At 46.8% G+C, this 16,748-nt stretch overlaps 1 long non-coding RNA gene and 1 pseudogene across 1 annotated transcript; both read right to left on the bottom strand.

Moving 5' to 3' along the window:
- Window positions 1-6,208: 6,208 nt before the first annotated feature.
- On the bottom strand, window positions 6,209-8,321 carry LOC102535704 (DCN1-like protein 3 pseudogene; annotated as a pseudogene).
- A 191-nt stretch (window positions 8,322-8,512) lies between these two features.
- LOC140688335 (uncharacterized) lies at window positions 8,513-9,744 on the bottom strand. The gene is made up of 2 exons (XR_012062971.1): window positions 9,514-9,744; window positions 8,513-8,832 (listed from the first exon to the last, which is right to left on the bottom strand). It is a non-coding gene; the product is annotated as an uncharacterized lncRNA (long non-coding RNA).
- Between the last annotated feature and the right edge of the window lie 7,004 nt (window positions 9,745-16,748).

Raw genomic sequence — 16,748 nt, 5'->3', positions numbered from 1 at the left:
TGTTTCTTCCCTAAACAAGGGCAGAACAAAAATAGCCAGGGGCTAATCTAAGAGATACCAGGCGGGAGTCTCAGCCGTGCTGTCAGGAATGAAGGGCTGCAGGCTGGGGTGAGGGGAGGTGAGTGTTAACCACCCCCGCCTCAGTCCCCAACAGCGAAGTGCCAGGGCCTGTGGCATTGGTCAGCCTGCAGTTTGCAATGGGCCACAGTGCACAGTGGTCAGAAGTGCGACCTTGGGGTCAGCTGTCCTGCACAGGGATCGCCCCTCTGTGGTTTCCTCACCTGCCCAACTTCTGGGACACGGGAACAGGCGGCCACACTGACCTCTTAGGGGCACTGGGAGGACTAGAGGGCAAAACTCAGGCCAAGAGCTCACACTGTAACCAAATGCAATGGCCACTGCATTCATTCCCCTTTCTCTTTGGGGCTTTATTTTGGGGGTCATGGTGGTTAGGTCAAGAAGAGGATGCTGTCTGGCAGGATAGATGACCACTCACTGCTCTGGGATTTAAGAGGACAGAGGGAACTCTGTCTTATGTATTTACTAAGAAAGACACCAGGGACGCAAAAGATGGAAGCCTCAAAGTCAAGTTCAAAAACTCCCCATATCATCACCTTAGAGGGAACAGCCATTCTATTTCCAAAGGGGACTTTCTTTTAGCCGACCCTTTCCTGCCTTTTCCCACTGCCCTGGTCTGACCTTGGCTGGCTTATTGCAGTGCCTTTTGAATGGTTCCCTTCCCCAGGCTCTGAGGGAACTCTGAGGAAACCGAGCACCTTCCAAGAATGTGAAGGAAGAGGGAGAAGGATGGCCCATTAGGTTGGATGAGGTCATGGAGGAGATGAGGGGACAGCGGTCACCTTGGGAAAGGGGTTCAGGTTCAGCTCTGAGAGCTTTTAGAGAGAGTGTGTATGTGTGGGGATGTCTGCTGTCTCTGACAGGGCCAGGTCTTCTGCTGAGAGCAGAGGGTCCAAGGTGGGGTTCAGGGTTGCTGAGAAGATGGATGTGACAGAGACTCACGGGGTTGGGGGTAACATGGCTGGTTGTGGAGGACAGCAGAGGTTCTTGGGAACTTTAGTTCAGGAAAACACGATCCCGTTTAAAGATGTTTGCAAATTTCCCGACATTCTTCCCATCAGAAGTCGGCGTCTAAGTCCTCTCTTCTTGAATATGGGCTGACTTCTGTGGCTTGCTTCTAATAATGGTCTGCAGTGGAAGTGGCACTGTGTGACATCTGAGACTAGGTCATAAGGCAGTATAGCATCCATCTGGCTCTCTTCTTTCAGGACACTCACCCTTAGATCCCAGCCACCATGCTGTGAGGAAGCTCACGCCACATGAGCCCACATGCTGGTGTTCTAGTCCGGCTGAGGTCCTAGCAACAGCCAGCATCAAATGCCAGACATGTGAGGGAGGGAGCCTTCAAAATGGCTCCAGCACCAGCCACCATCTGACTGCAAATGCATGAGAGACCCTGAGAAAGAAGTGCCTGGCTGAGCCCTGTCAGTCCCCAGAACCACAACAGAAAATAATAAGGAATGAATGTTGATTTTAGCTACTATGTTTGGGGTGATTTGTTACATAGCAGTAGCTAACTGGTGCATGCTGCCAGACCACTCCCAGAGCACCCATTCCTTTCGTTGGTTTTGTCCTTATTGAATGAGCATTAATATTTTTCTGATGATAAAAGTGAGACAGGCTCATTTGAGAAAATTTGGAAAACACCGACAAATTCTAAAGAAGAAAAAAAATCACTGTCAAATCTCCTACCTAGAGATAATTGCTGGCACGTAACATTTACTGAGTCAGTGAATGAACTGACGGTTTGGCCTCCATTCCTTTCTGGGCATTTAGGTCATTTGCAGGTTTTTAGAGCGGTAGGTTCTTGACTTCCAAGTTTGTTGTGCTGAGCAAGGCGGAAACAGGTTTGCCTTCTAAGGTTTGCCACCTCCACATTCGTCTTTCCCGGGTAGAAAAGCCTTTCGTGGGACCTTCAGCTTCCTCCATCTGGGGCGCTGACTCAGCCCAGGTTGGAAAAGAGATCGCAGACATCTTCCTTCTGGAAAATGGATTTATGCAGAAAGGTGAGCTCTCGGGGATAATATTTACATCCGTCTTTCAGTGGCACTGCTCGTGTTACTCAGCATCACCCTGACTTCAAACGCTGCTCTCCAGCAAGTTGTAGGCGCTGCCCCCGGCTATTCTCCAGAGCAGAAGTGGTTGTATAATCCCAGGGCCTACGAGGAATGTGGCAGCAGCTGAAACCAAATTATTAACCATTTTCTAAACCAAAAACCTGGAAAGCAAATAGCAGAGGTCCTTTTGAGCAAATAACATTCATGATTCAGAATTTTATCAATTGACCAAAATACACCCAGTCGCTTCTGACTTGAAACCCCCCACTCGCAAGTTTATTGTTTTTCCTTATGTACTTTAACACACTCAAAAAACTGCTTTCTCTTCTAGTTTTTTTTTTTCACAGTGATGTAAAACAGGTGTGAGCAGAGTGAGGGGGGGCTCCCTGGTTACCCAGAGATACTTCCCCCTTTTCTTTCATAATAGGGGGTCTGGCTGAGCACAGAGGAGGTTACTTGGTTATATGGTAGGAGATGGTTTGGGAGACATTCCCGTACTCCTTTCCCTTGGGCAGAGCAGGGAGGCCCCCTCCCCCGGCCTGCGGTGGCTTCTGCTGTGTCTGCCTGTCCTGCGTCCGTTCTTCATCTGGGGATTTTCCTTTATGGAACCACTTCTCCCCACTCTCAGTCCACCTGGTCAGAGCTGGAGAGGTGACCTGGACAATCAGGGTCAGAGTGACTGGCTCACATAAAGAAAGCCAGGCCACAGAGCATCCGTCCTGAGAGGTGTTTGCTGGAATTCTCCAGAAAGAAGCATTCCCTTCAGCTGGGATCAATAAGCTTGTAGGAAGAGATCCTGGGGCTATGGAGTGACCATCTTTGGATCCAGTTCAAGAAGAAAGCTGAGAGACAGGCAGAGAGGCAGCACCCTATTGACAACATTTGAGCCCCTGGATCCAGCCATGCCTGAAACTAGATGTCTCTCTGGTCTTCCTGTTCAGGTCAGTCAAAGATTAACTTCTACTTTGGGTTTCCCTCTCTTGCAACTCCAGGTGTCCTTACTGATACAGCCCGCGTACTGGAGGAGGGAGAGGTTAAGAGGCGGGACTAGCAGGCCAGCCTCCTCCCCAGCAAGGCTTTCAGAGAAGAGCCCTCTGCATCAGTGTGGGCCCAAAGCAAGAGTTTCTGTCCAGACCGCTCCCCGCAGAGGCCCCCGGCCCCAGCGCAGGCCGTCGGCCCTCAGCTGACCGTTCTTTTACCCGCAGTTGTTCAGCTGACCGTGAACTGGTCTTACCCAGAGCTGGGATTAACACTGCCCCAAAGCCTGGCATTTGGCTCGTCTTGACATTAAGCCTGGTCCTTGGTCTCACCATGAGGTTTTGGCCCAAGACTGGACCCCACCTGACCACCGAGGGTGGGTCAGGGATGCCTGTTCATGGGACCAGTGACGGAGAATGAAGTAGCCGGGTGTCAAAACCCTTACCAACCCCAGTGTTTCCCGTTTTGGTTGCAACCTAATCACCACCTCAAAACCTTCTCCACCCTTGCCACTGGCCGCCAGTGCCCCGGCTGGAAACTCAACCTCTTTCTCATCTCCTTTGTCTTTATCTCTTCTGCCTGGTCAGTCACTGAGGCCCCCATTTCTACATTCAGCCTTTGGCTGGTTCAGGCTTCCCCATCTCCTCAATGCAACTAAAAAAAAAAAAAAAAGAAAAAATCCTGATAGGAATTTTTGTAGGACTTGATCGTTTAATTCCAAAATTTAAAGGGAATAGCAGAAGCAAAAACATTTTGAAGAAGAGGGGTTGGGCACATGTGCCCTACCAGTTTTTGAGACTGATAATAAAGTTGTAGTAATTATAACAATGTGTCATTGACACAGATACACCAAAAGAGAGGACCCAGAAAGAGCACCTTTTGTAGGTACAAACTGCATACATCACACACAAAGGAAATTCTGAATCACTGAAAGAAGGATGGGCTACTCAGTGAAAGGCACTGGGACCACTGGTTTGCCAATTAACACCAAAGATGATAATAATTAATTATAATAATTAATAATGATAAATTTGATCCTCATACCATTCAAAAAAAATAAAGCACTGGAGATTGGTTGCACAACAATATTTATATACTTAATGCTATTGAACCACACACTTAAAAATGGTTCAGACGGCAAGTTTTATATTATGTGTATTTTACAATAGTTAAAAATAAATAAGTAAATTTCTAGGGGATTTATTGTTCATCAATCATCAGGGAAATGCACATGAAATCTCTAATGAGATTTAATTTCACACTCTGCATTTTGGCAAGAATTTAAAAAGTCTTGTGGTATCAAGTGTCAGTTTCTCTGTGCGGTACGACCACTCAGGAGACAAACCCGGTGACAGCTAGGAAAGCTGGATTTTTTTTTTTTTTTACAAGTTTTTTGTTTAAAGGACTCCCTTTTCAGTCTCTTCCAAAGTGTTGGAAGCTGAACTGTACAAGTTTCTGCCACCCAACCTTCCAGTATAATTTTATGAGGACATTTTTTTTTAAATGGAAAAATAACAAGAGGCCCTTCTACTGAAACCAGGTAGGACCCATCAACTCCTCCATGGTGGTCTGGCCAGAGCTGGCCTCAGGGAGGAGAGCCCGCGGGGGGAGCCTGGGGAACTGGGACCCCTCCTGCGAGGAAAGGGCTGGGAAAATTCATCTGTTCTTTAGTGAAAATGGACCAAATTCAGATACAAAAGCCTCCATGATGATGTCTTCTTCTTATACTTTATATATTGCAGGCAGCTCCGTTTTGTAGCCATATTTTGCAGGTAAAGAAACAAAAGCAGGGCGGTTATAGCCCAGTGATAAAGCGCATGCCTAGCACGCGTGAGGTCCTGGGTTCAATTCTCAGTACTTCCATTAAAATAAATAAATAAACCTAACTACCTCCCCCACTTAAAAAAAACATAAAGAAGAAACAAAGGAATATAGATACATATATGCGTATATATGTATTTTTATATATGTATCTATACATATTTGGGGGTAAGGGAAGGAGGGTCCTGTTAACCTAAACAGTCATCACATTACGCCAAATCAGCCTGACATTATAACAAAGAAGAGAAATAACTTCTGGGGGTTAAGTGACAACATGAGTGCAGCAAGAAGGGAAAGGGCGCATGTTTAACTATGAAATACAATTCTTATTTGTTTGGCAGAGTTCAGGTCAGCCCCAGGCTTCTGCACTTGCCAGACAAGTAAGCTGATGATACTTAAAAAAATTAAAAAAAAAAAATTCAAGCAGAGCTCCATACCACAGTTTTCCTTCAAGTCAGTTGGCTGGCAGGCCCAGTTTTCTGACCACCGGGAAGACAAACTTTGGCTCCAAGGTAAATGGACAGAAAAAAAAAAAAAAGTATTTCCAGTTACAACATGAAAAGACCTAATATTCATCAAAGAAAGAAAAGTATCAAAATCTACTTCCAGCAAAACTGAGGTAGCACTGCTTTCTCTGCATTCAGTGCTTTAAGTGGGTCTCAGTACATACAATGTGTTCTAAAAAAACAACTGCTCACTTGACTGACAGGTGCAGCACATTGATGGATAAACTCAACATGAAATGCAATAGGTCAAAGAAGGAAAGGACAAGAAATCGGGGAAATAAGGGTTTCAGATACATTAGCTTTAAAGGGGTTATAACTAGACTACAAATGTTCTTGGCTGGCCTTAGCTCTCCAAGAACTTTAAATCACCTGGCAATTAATACAATGTGGTTAACAGTTACTGATGCTATGCAACTCTGTAAATCTTTAAAAATAATTATTACAACCTAAATTCAACCATGTAAACAGCACTGCACACAGTACGGACCTGCCCTGAGAAACAAGAATATGCAAAACTGGTATCCCTTTGTAATGATAATTCAGCCTAACTGTACCACCCCCCTCCCTGCTTGGCACCTTCTCCGACCAAAAAAAAAACAAAAAAACCCCCCCAAAACCCCAAAAACTATTTTGAGCAAGAAACGGCAGGTTTATTCTATCTGAAGCCTTCAAAAAAAAAAAAAAAAAAAAAAAAAAAGAAAGAAAGAAAAGAAAAGAAAAGAAAAGAAAAGAAAAGAAAAGAAAAGAAAAGAAAAGAAACACAACATGTAACCAGGCTGCAATATTTTGGGTGAACCCCCCCCCACAATAGGAATAACCAAAATAGCCAAAAAGTGAAGAAAATGCCTAAAACATGAAACAGCATTTTAGAACCCTTTCAAATACAAGGCAGAGAAAGGTGTAAAGTAAAAAATATCCAGATCTTCAGTAATTTCCAGAAAGGTCCAATTCCTCGGATGGCTTTAGGACACGGGCAGATCCTTGCTGCTGCTCCTGAGACAGAGCCACTAGTCGGCTCCTCGGGACACAAGCCCCCCGGCCCTGAGCCCACCTCTCCCTTCCCCTTCTCTTTTCCTTCGTTCCCTTTCCCACTCCACAAAGGTATTGAAGAGACCTGGCCAGGCCTCATCTTCACTGTAGTTGCTGAAGTCGGGGCCAAACACCTGAGTGACAAAAGGAACATGTTCCAAGCGTCCCGGGAGATGCCTTTGATCCTCAAGCGGTTCTCTGTTAGGAAGTTTAGCCACTGGTCGAATACTGGAGGACTGTTCTGGGTAAAGACTAGTTTCCACAGGGTAATGGCTATTTCTCGATGCAGTGACCGCTGCCCTTCTTCAGAGTCCTGGCCAAACTGAGATGTAAGCTAGTAGAGATTCTTGAATTTATCCTCTTGTTTGGCTACCGTTAAGAGGCTGGGGAATCGTGCACAGATCCCATCAATGCTGTCTGCACTGTTTTGCAGCCATGAAAAAACTCCTTCCTGGTGAATTTGCACATGGTCGCAGCCTGGAACTTCCAAGGCAAGAGCAGCACTAGAAATTCCGTGGGGTCAACATATAGGTCATTGCACAAGCGCTCCATGCCTTCCTCCAAAACTGCATCCTCCCACTCATCCTTAGTAGCGCCTGAACAGTTCCTCCAGCCTCTGCAAGGAAGACCCTTCAGCCTTTGACTGGGGCTCTCTCCCAGCATCTCCCGAGGATGCTGGCAGCTGGCGGGCCTCAGTAGCAGCTTCTGCCTTCTTGGACCCTTTGATGAGCATAACCCCACCGGGCTTGCCACAGGCTGGCAGCTGTTCCTCACGATGGCCTGCACCCCGCCTGCTGTGTGACTTGCTGCTGGGGTCACAGTGGTCTCCATTCTCGCCACCCAGAGCTGATGACGGATTCATGCATTTGGTGACGCACTGGCCCACGATGCTGGGGTGACCTGGTCTCTAGAGTGGCCGCCTCTGGATCGGATGCCTTCGTTGCCACTGGCCCATATGCCTCAACATGCCATCAGCCAGAGTGAAGAGAGAAGCCCCATAAAAAGACCAGCAGGACCCCTACGCAGGGCCGCTGCTCTCCTCTTAGCACCGTCCGGTTCCCTGGCCCAGAGGCTCTATCTCATTTTTTGCCTCTAAAGCGGCTAACTTACACCTAGAATTCTATTGGTTCTCTGCGCTCACTTTCCTTCACTCCTGATTGGTTATTACTCTCACTTCTGATTGGTTATTTTACTCTCACTTCTGATTGGTTATTACTCTCACTTCTGATTGGTTATTACTCTCACTTCTGATTGGTTATTACTCTCACTTCTGATTGGCCCACTTCTCTAACTTCTGATTGGTCCATTTGTAGTAGTTCATTTGCGGGGAGCTCACTCCTGATTGGTCTATTTCTAGAAAGCGTGTTCCTGGTTGGTCAACTTGTTATACCTTATTTGCATACAATGTTGCAAAGTGTAAAACTGGCAGCCTATAAAAAGCCTGTGTAAACCTACACCCGGGGTGCAGAGTTTGAATTATTAAGTCTTTTGAGTGTCCTGGCGTAATAAACCTGAGTTTTTCCAGTTTTCCGAGTGCTGCTTGGTCTTTCGCCCGGATCCAGGTTGCTGTTACAACTGAGCTGTAACACATTTTTCCGCAACAAGAGGAGCCAGCCAACTCAGTAAAAGACCTTGGTCCATTGTGCAGTTTCAGAGCACTGTTCCAACATTTAGGGGAACGGATCCTGGTTCACTGGTATCAACAGAGCTGCCGCAGAGCTTTCTCCAAACCCTTTCTAGAAACGACGGCTGCCGGCTGTGTCCAAACCACCTCCCATCGGCGCTCGCGTTTCCGGGCTCCCAGCCGCCGGCGCCGCCGCCCCCTCTTCATCTCGAGAAGCTGGACGTTCATATTCTGCCTATCCTGGTCATTCCACACCGGGGTATGTACCTGAGAACAGGGGTTCTCAGAAATTTGGGGGACTCTTATTATAGCCTTAAAAATGAGCTCTCCAGAGAATTTTCGTTTATGTGCGTATCTTAGAAATGAAAACTGAGAAATTTAAAACATCTAATAATTCATTAACAACAGTAATAAACCAATGGTAATTTAACATAAAATATTTTAATGGCAAGTAGCCGTGTTTTTCAAAACAAGATTCGTGAGTGGCTGGCATTGTTTTACATGTTTGAAAATCTCTTCACTCCCTGGCTTAGCAGAAGCAGCTGGATTCTGGTATCTGTTTCTACGTTGTACGTTGCGGTAAGTTGTTTTGGTGAAAAAAATCTGGCTTCATGAAGATCTGTAGTTAGAAGAGGGGGGCTCTCACGAACCCCCTCGAATAGGCCGGTGACCCGGGGTTCTTCTGACCACTCGTCTGTTCTGCTACCTCAGAGCATCTCTTGAACAGGTTCCTAAGCACCTATGTAAACATAAAAGAGGCCTTAAAGCATCATTTGTAAAAGCAAATATTGGGAATTAGTTAACTGTCTATTTACGGGATAAATTGGAGTGTATTTCATAGGATACTGTGCAACTGTGAAAAGAAATGTATGAAATCTATGTATCAACATGGAAACATCACACAATGTTAAAAAAAAACCCAAAAAACTAAGTTATGGAAGGATTCTTAGCCAAATACTATTTGCTAAATTTGTAAACATGCAAGAGAGTTCTATATTTGTATGGATACATACACATGTAGTAAAATATTAAAAAATGAATGGTAATAATAAATACCCAAATCAAGATAGTGGCTACCTTTGCAGGGGTGAGAGGAGATGGAATTGGGGACGGGCGTGCAGGGGGCTTAATATTCTGCACCCAGTTCCAACTTGTGTGGGTTTTTCGCGCATACCAAGCTATTCTCCCACATCAGTTGAGTGTCCTACAATTTAACTCCATTCTGACACTATCTACCTGGAGGTGGTGTCAGAACACAAAGGTTAAGGGCTCTGTCCTCCAAGAATACCTCCCCCCACCCTTATAAAAGAGTATGACTCAGAAAGAGCCAGATGGGACAGATGCATAGGGCAAGGTATGGGGAAAGGGGCGGAGCTTCCACGCCCTCCTGAAGGACACGACTCTCCTCAGTGTTACTCACCAACCCCATCCTTCTGGTTTTTCACGGAGGCTTCATTACAGAGTCAGGATTGATTAGGTGGTTGGCTGTTGGTGATTGAACTCGATCTCCAGCTCCTTTCCCATCCCCACTCCCTGGAGGTCAATGGGAAGGGACTAAAAGTTCTCTTTAATCAAGTAGTTGGTTCTAGCAACCAGTCCCCATCCTTTGGTGACCTAGGGGCTTTCCGAACAATGCCTCTTTAACATCACAAAAGGCACCTTTATTGCTCTCTTCACTTAGGAATTTTTCAGGGTTTTAGGAGCTCTGCATCCGGAATGGGGTCGAAGACCAAATATGTATTTCTTACAGTAAATCAGTGTCATTGGGCTCTAGTAGGATCTGCGTATCATTTACTTCCTGGACCAGGTGGTAGGGGTACTTTGAGGTTCCCTACGTTGTCTTCTACACCAGAGCACGTGGGTTGTGCTTGGCATACAGGTGTGCTTCTTTAGACGCTCAGGTGTGCCTGAGACACTGACACCTCAGGGCAGCCTGGCTGAGCTGGACAATGGGAACCTCAGTGGCATGCCCTGGTGTGGGTGGAATGCTGGGTGCGGCCAAGGAGACGCTGCCACCTGGATGTCAACAACCGCAGCTAGCCGCAGAGTGCCCACTGCCTGAGATGGGCCAGGGTCATGGGGCTGGGGCTTGTGTTCCAGATGCTCAGAAGCGGCAGAAACAGACACACACAGTTGGGCCCACAGGGAAGGATGGGAAGGGAAGGATGGGGGTGGGTGCTGTCTTAACACAGACGCTTCAGCCAGTGTGACTGATGTCTCCTTTAGGGGAATCATGCCACCTCAGGCAGCCTAGCCATGCGCAGGTGTCCTAGAAGTCAGGGCTTTGTCACCATTTCGAAACTCTGTGAAGAAATTTGACTGGATTCAGAACCCCATGAAGTTCCCACAGTATTATTGCCAGTGAAAGAAAAGAGGTTCTTTAAATGTTATTTTGACTATTGTCAATTTTTTGAGATGGCAAAAAAATTTTCTAAGCCTTTTTAAAACCACTTTGAAAAGCAAAATTTCTTGGCAGTGATGATGATTAAGAATGTGAAGCCCTCATCATTAAAGCAGGAAGCACAGGTGGCCATGAGCCCAAAGCTTGACACGAAACTTGCATTTATAGGGGGAAATTCTCATCCAGACTTTTTGAAAATACTTATTCAAATTCCATGTTCAATATGTATTTGACTCTTGGTAATTTATTTAAGATTGCATTGAATAGTTTTAAATATATTAACTTCGAAAGATTTAATTTTTAAATTGTTATTTATTTAGTTATTTATGTTTAATGAAAGTATAGTTGATTTACAATGTAAGTTTCTGGTGTACAGCATAATGATTCAGTTATATATATCCTTTTTCCTATTCTTTTTCATTATAGGTTATTACGAGGTATTGAATATAATTCCCTGTGCTATAAAGCAGGACCTTGTTGATCTATTTTATACATAGTAGTTTGTATCTGCAAATCCCGAACTCCCATTTAATCCTCCCCACCACCGCTTCCTCCCTTACTGCCCGCGCTGGTAACCCTAAGTTTATTTCCTATGTCTGCGAGTTTGTTTCTGTTTTGTAAATAAGTTCCTTTGTGTCATTTTTTTTTTTTAGATTCCACATATAAATGGTATCATATGATATTGGCTTTCTCTTTCTGGCTTATTTCACCTAGTATAACAATCTCCAGGTCCATCCATGTTGCTGGTAATTTATTTTTTTTAATCTGAATTATATGCTACGAAGGTGTGGTGAATTTTTTTACTAAGCCCCACAGAGAAATGCCTGAAATTCCTCTTGTTCACTGCAGTTTGCCATAGAAACATTACCATTTTGATAAAACTGCTTTAACCTCTGGTCTTTTTGAGATATTTCATTGAAAAGTGCAATGATTAGGAACCCAGAAGCCTGGGCCATTGTCATTGTCATTGGCCCTCTAATTCAGGCCCCCCAGGCTGTCTGCATCCTCTCCTCTGTACCCCCCTCAGCATCCCTGAGAGGCCACAAGTGGTCCATTACAACAGTTTAGGCTTGGAAGGATGAAAAACAAAACCACATCAACCATGGATTTCGGTGTCATCATTTGAGGAATGGCAGTACAATGGCTGTCTCTTTTCTGCTTTTCAAATTGGTTATGAGAACAGTACGATTATCTCTTGGATAAAAAGAATATTAATATTAATCTTTAATGCAAATTGTTTTTACTATAATTGAAGTATAGTCAGTTTACAACGTTGTGTCAGTTTCTGGCGTACAGCAGAATGTTTCAGTCATGCATCATATGTGAAGTCTACATAGAAGAAGCCCCATTTATAAAACCCATGTGAGAACAGAGCGATTTCCCTTTAGAAGAATGACCACCTAGTGCCTTAAAACACAAAATCTAAACTCTGCAGATTGTAACTCTTTAGCAGATGCGTGCCAGATAACAGGCTTAAAACTGAACATTCCCTTGGGCGTTTATCCCAGAGAAATAAAAACATGTCCACACAGAAACCCATAGATGAAGGTTCAAGTGGCTTTAGTAGCCCCAAACTAGGAATAGTTCACCTTAGTCCTTCAGCGGGTGAATGGCTCAACAAATTGTGGGACATCCCCATGATAGAATACTACTCAGCGATGAAAAGGATCAAACTTGATACGTGCAGTCACTTGGATGGATCTCAGGGGGAGTGATGCTTAGTGAAGAAAGCTGATCTCAGAGGTTGAGTACTCTGTGAGTCCACTTGTATAAAGTTCTCAAAACGACAAAACGTTTAACGAGATGGAGAGCACAGCGGGGTTGGGGGCTGTGACTGAGAGGGGCAGCACGAGGAAGTTCCTACGCGGGGATGGAACTGCCCTGTGTCTTGATTGCAGTGGTGTGATGCCAGTCTATCCATGGGGTAAAATTACATGGAAACACACACAAAAATGAACATATGTGAAAACTGGTGAGAAAGGAGTGAGGCAGGTGGTCTAGTTCACGGCAGTATACCCAGGTCTGTCTCCTTTGGGTGTTAGATTACTGCTCTATAAGATGTTATCTTTGAGGGAGGTTGGGTGAAGGGTCCATGGACTCCTCTGTACTATTTTTGTAACTTCCTGTGAGTCCATAAAGATTTCCAAATAAGTTTAAAAACACCCTAAACATGAGGTGTTTGTGCAGGTGAATATAAATAAAAAAAGAAGGCTTTGCACTGGATGCTGGGGTTCATTTCATTCACACTTGATTTACTAAGTGCTGATCAGGGGCAGGAGTCCAAGCGCAGAGCGTCGTTTAGCTTATGCACGTGTGGGTTTGACTTGTCTAATCCCTGTAGAATTCATTCTTGTCCAGGAGCCCAAGGACCTTCAAACAGTACACCACGGAATGCAGGCAATTCAGGCTCACGGATAGAATGAGCAGCCCCTCTTAAAACCTCTAAATGGCATCAGAATCCAATCTTGCATCTTTGTTTTTAGGGCCCCACTTAGAAATTCACTGGAGACCAAGGAGCCCATTATAGTGGGGGTTGGTGAGGAGGGTGGTGGTGGGGTGGGTGGGGCACAGACCCATTAGAAAACAGCCAGCATTCCTGATCTCCTGCCGTGTGCCATTTTCCCAAATGAGGTCACATTCACAGGTTCTAGAGACTTGATGTGGGTGTATCTTTGAGGGGCCACCATCCAGCCCACCACACCCGGAGACTTGGCCAGCACGTGGTAGGGCTGGGACGTGAACTCAGGCTGGTCTGATGACTTGGGATGACCTGGGGTCTGAGGCCAGGGGTTGTCCTGGCCACCTGCTAACCTCTAGTGCTGAGCCCAGCAGGGCTGTGTCTGCAGTGGGCTCTCAGCGACTGCATGTTGAATGATGGAAGCAACAAATGAGTGAGTGAATGAAGGGGAGGGAGGAAGAGAAGAACCCCTGCTTCCAAAGAGCAAGGGTCCTCTTCCTTCTGGCATCACTTCCACCAGGAAAAGACCCAGCTGCGTCTTGTCAACTAAAATGGGAAGTGGCTTTGTTCTTGGACTCTCAGACCCCTCAGATCCTACAGTCATCATTTTGCTGGGGACCAGGGGTCACTGACAGCGGAGGTGCATTCTTCCTGTCTCTTCTTGCCTGCTGGCAGTGCACGTGGGTCCTTTTGAGAGAGTGGCCTTTCCAGGTGTGGCCCCGGTGGTCGCTGTCTCAGTCACTCAGAGCCAGTGCCCGCCACTCAGGAGACCTTTCAGTGTCGCCACTGGCTTCAAAGGTGGCCCTTTCAAGGGTGCAGCCCAGACTCAGCTGTCCACGCCTGTGAGTAGTTATGAGTTGGGGCGGGAACTCTAGAGAATCACTAGCAGCTCCCATTCTGATTCCTAGGCTTAGGACCACTCCATCCCCCCACCCACCGACTTTGAAGCCCCAGCTGGGGATCTGCGCAGCTTCCAGCGGAGCAGAGTTCAGGGAGGGAAGACAGATGGCTGAGTCATTAGCAGAGGGCAAGGGGGCATCATTGTCAGGTTGAGGACCCAGCGTTCCATGTGGGTCTCTGTGTCCCCTTATGGCGCCCAGAGCCTCTGGAAGGATAATCTCTGGAGCTGCCAGCCACAATGGCACCCTCTGAAGTTCCTGGATCCTCGAGGCCACAGTGGCCAGCGGCTGGAACCCTGGTATGAGAGCATTCCACCAGTTTGGGGAGAGCTCAGAGGGCCAGAGGAGGAGGCTGGAATCCAGTCTGTGACAGGCTTTGAAGGGCTTTGATTTTTCACACCAAGGGGTTTGAGGGCCAGGTGTTGTCAGTCAGGTGAGGTGTACCTTGACCTGAGGAAGGTCTGGTTCCTTCCTAGTGGATGTAACTGACTGTCTATGTCCATAGGCGCCATGTCCTTCCTCTTGAAACTCGAGGGCTTGGACTGCTTTGACCAGCGGAATCCAGCGGACGCAATTCTGACTTCCAGGGTTAGGTGTTTAAAGGCCGTACAGCTTCTGCCTCGTTCTCTGGCTCCTTTGACTTTGAAGAATGAGCTGTCATGTAAGAATTTCAACTACCCTAAGGCTGCCATGTTGTGAGGAAGCCCAAGGCACAGGGAGAAGCCAGTGTAGATGCTTAGGTTGTCAGTTCCAGCTAAGCTTTGAGTCATCCCAGCCCAGCATCAGACAGGTGTGTGAAGAAGACTCCACTGCAGCCTCCCAGCTGGGGCCCCGGACATCACAGAGCAGAGGCAAGTCATCCACGCTGTGCCTTATCTGAATTCTTGACCCACTGAAGAGTTAAATGGAGGTTGTTTTATGCCACGAAGAGTGGGGTGGTTTGCTGCCCAGCAATAGATAACTGGAACATTACTGATAATCTGAGGAAGCCAGGAATCAATCCTAGATGCTTTCCACAAGGGCAAGGCATGCAGAAGGTGTGAGAATGGGGTGTGACCTGGGGCAAACACACTGTGCCTTGCCAACAGAATGCCCATGTGATGGCCCTGGGGGAGCCCTGGGTGACATCTGGGTTAAACTGGTAACAGCTTGGTAAATGTGAGTGGAGAATTTTGGGAATGCCTCAGACTCCAACCGGTGTCATCTGGGGCAGCCTCGGGAGACCTAACTATTGGATGGACTGTAGCTTTTTAAGCAGATGCCTCATCTACTATGATGTGTCCATCTGGAGAAGCAACCTGGTGACCACCGCAGCCAGGAGGACAGGAAAGGGCTGTTGGGTGGTCTCATCCCACAGTACCCCCAGTTCTGTCCATTGGGGAGGAGTGGGCGCTCACCTCCCCTGCCTTGGGTTCCAGTCTCACCCATAAACATCTTTCCATGACAGTGTCCTGGTCCTGCCACTCCTGCCTCAGGCCTTTAACCCGAGTACCCCCCACCTCAGCCTCCAAGCCTCCAGCTGTGTCCCTAGGGTCTAGCACAATGTCTGCACATAGTAGTTGCTCAGTAAGTACTTGGTTCACGAGTAGATGGTTTAAAACAACAGAGAATTACTGTCTTGAAGTTCCGGAGGCTGGAAGTCTGAAATGAAGGTGTCGGGATGGCCATCTCCTTCTGATGGCTCTAGAGGGGAGTCCTTTCTTGCCTCTTCTAGCCTCTGGTGGTGGCCAGCAATCTTTGATGTTCCTGGCATCAGTCCAGTCTTTGCCTTCATCGCCACATGGCCGTCCCCGCCTTCTGTGTCTTCACATCATCTCTAGTGCACGTCTGTCTCTGTGTCCAATTTCCCTCCTTATAAGGGCACTGGTAGAGGGAGAAGGGTATAGCTCAAGTGGTAGAGCGCATGCTTAGCATGCATGTGGTTCTGGGTTCAATCCCCAGTACCTCTTCTAAGAAGAAAGAAATAAACCTAATTACCAACCCCCCTCAAAAAGGGCACCGGTCATGTTGGATTGGGGCCCACCCTAATGACCGCATCTTAATTACGTAAGGAATGACTATTTCCTAATAAGGTCACATTTTGAGGTACTGCGGGTTAGGACTTCAACACAGCTTTACAAGGGACAGATCAATTCGTAACAGCTTGCACAACATGTAAGTCCCCCTAGAGATGAGGATCTGATCCCAGGACTCTGATGAGACTTCTGAGTCAACGGGATATGGGGGAGAACCAGGCCTAGGGGAAGTCACCAGCTTACCTGTGGAGCTACCCAGCCTACTCCCCTGGGAGATCTTTGGGGGACCCCAATGCATCAGCTACATCCAAAGGTGGCCCCCCTTTTATTACCTTTCTGCCTGTCTCTTCATATGACAGCGCTCACTACCACATCCTTATTTTATTTGCCATAAGCTCCAGGAGGGGCAGGGTCCTTATATATATCTTATTAGCACTTGTATCCCCAGGCCCCAGCGCCGTGTCTTGATAAACATTGATAGAGTGCCTGAATGAGTGAATGAATGAATAACAACTTGTTGGAGGGAAAAAAGGTTTCCAAAAGCTTCTTTGAACCACTGTGGAGGGACAGAGACCAAAGTTGAGGGGACCAGGGAGGTGGCCGCAGCCACAAGCTGTCACGTAGAAAGCATCTGAAAACTGATTTGTGGAGGTTTCAACCTGAAAGAAAATTGCCAGTTGAGCCTCCCAGGAGATAAGGTGTCTGTGTCCAGCGATAAGGGTGCCCCTGGGAGCCAGGGGGGCGCTGGGCAGGGATCAGCACACACCCAGTCCCACAGACAGGCCAGTGGGAGGTAAATATAGAACAACATGAAAGCAGTGCCCCCAGCCCCCTCCTTTCCTACTGCGTGATGGTCAAACATGACCAAGTGAGGGTTGTTAA

The sequence above is a fragment of the Vicugna pacos genome, chromosome 22 (assembly GCF_048564905.1).
Source record: "Vicugna pacos chromosome 22, VicPac4, whole genome shotgun sequence".
In the NCBI taxonomy this organism is placed as follows: Eukaryota; Metazoa; Chordata; class Mammalia; order Artiodactyla; family Camelidae; genus Vicugna; species Vicugna pacos.
Note: the sequence above shows the minus strand (reverse complement) of the source record. Positions and strands in the feature narration are given on the sequence as shown.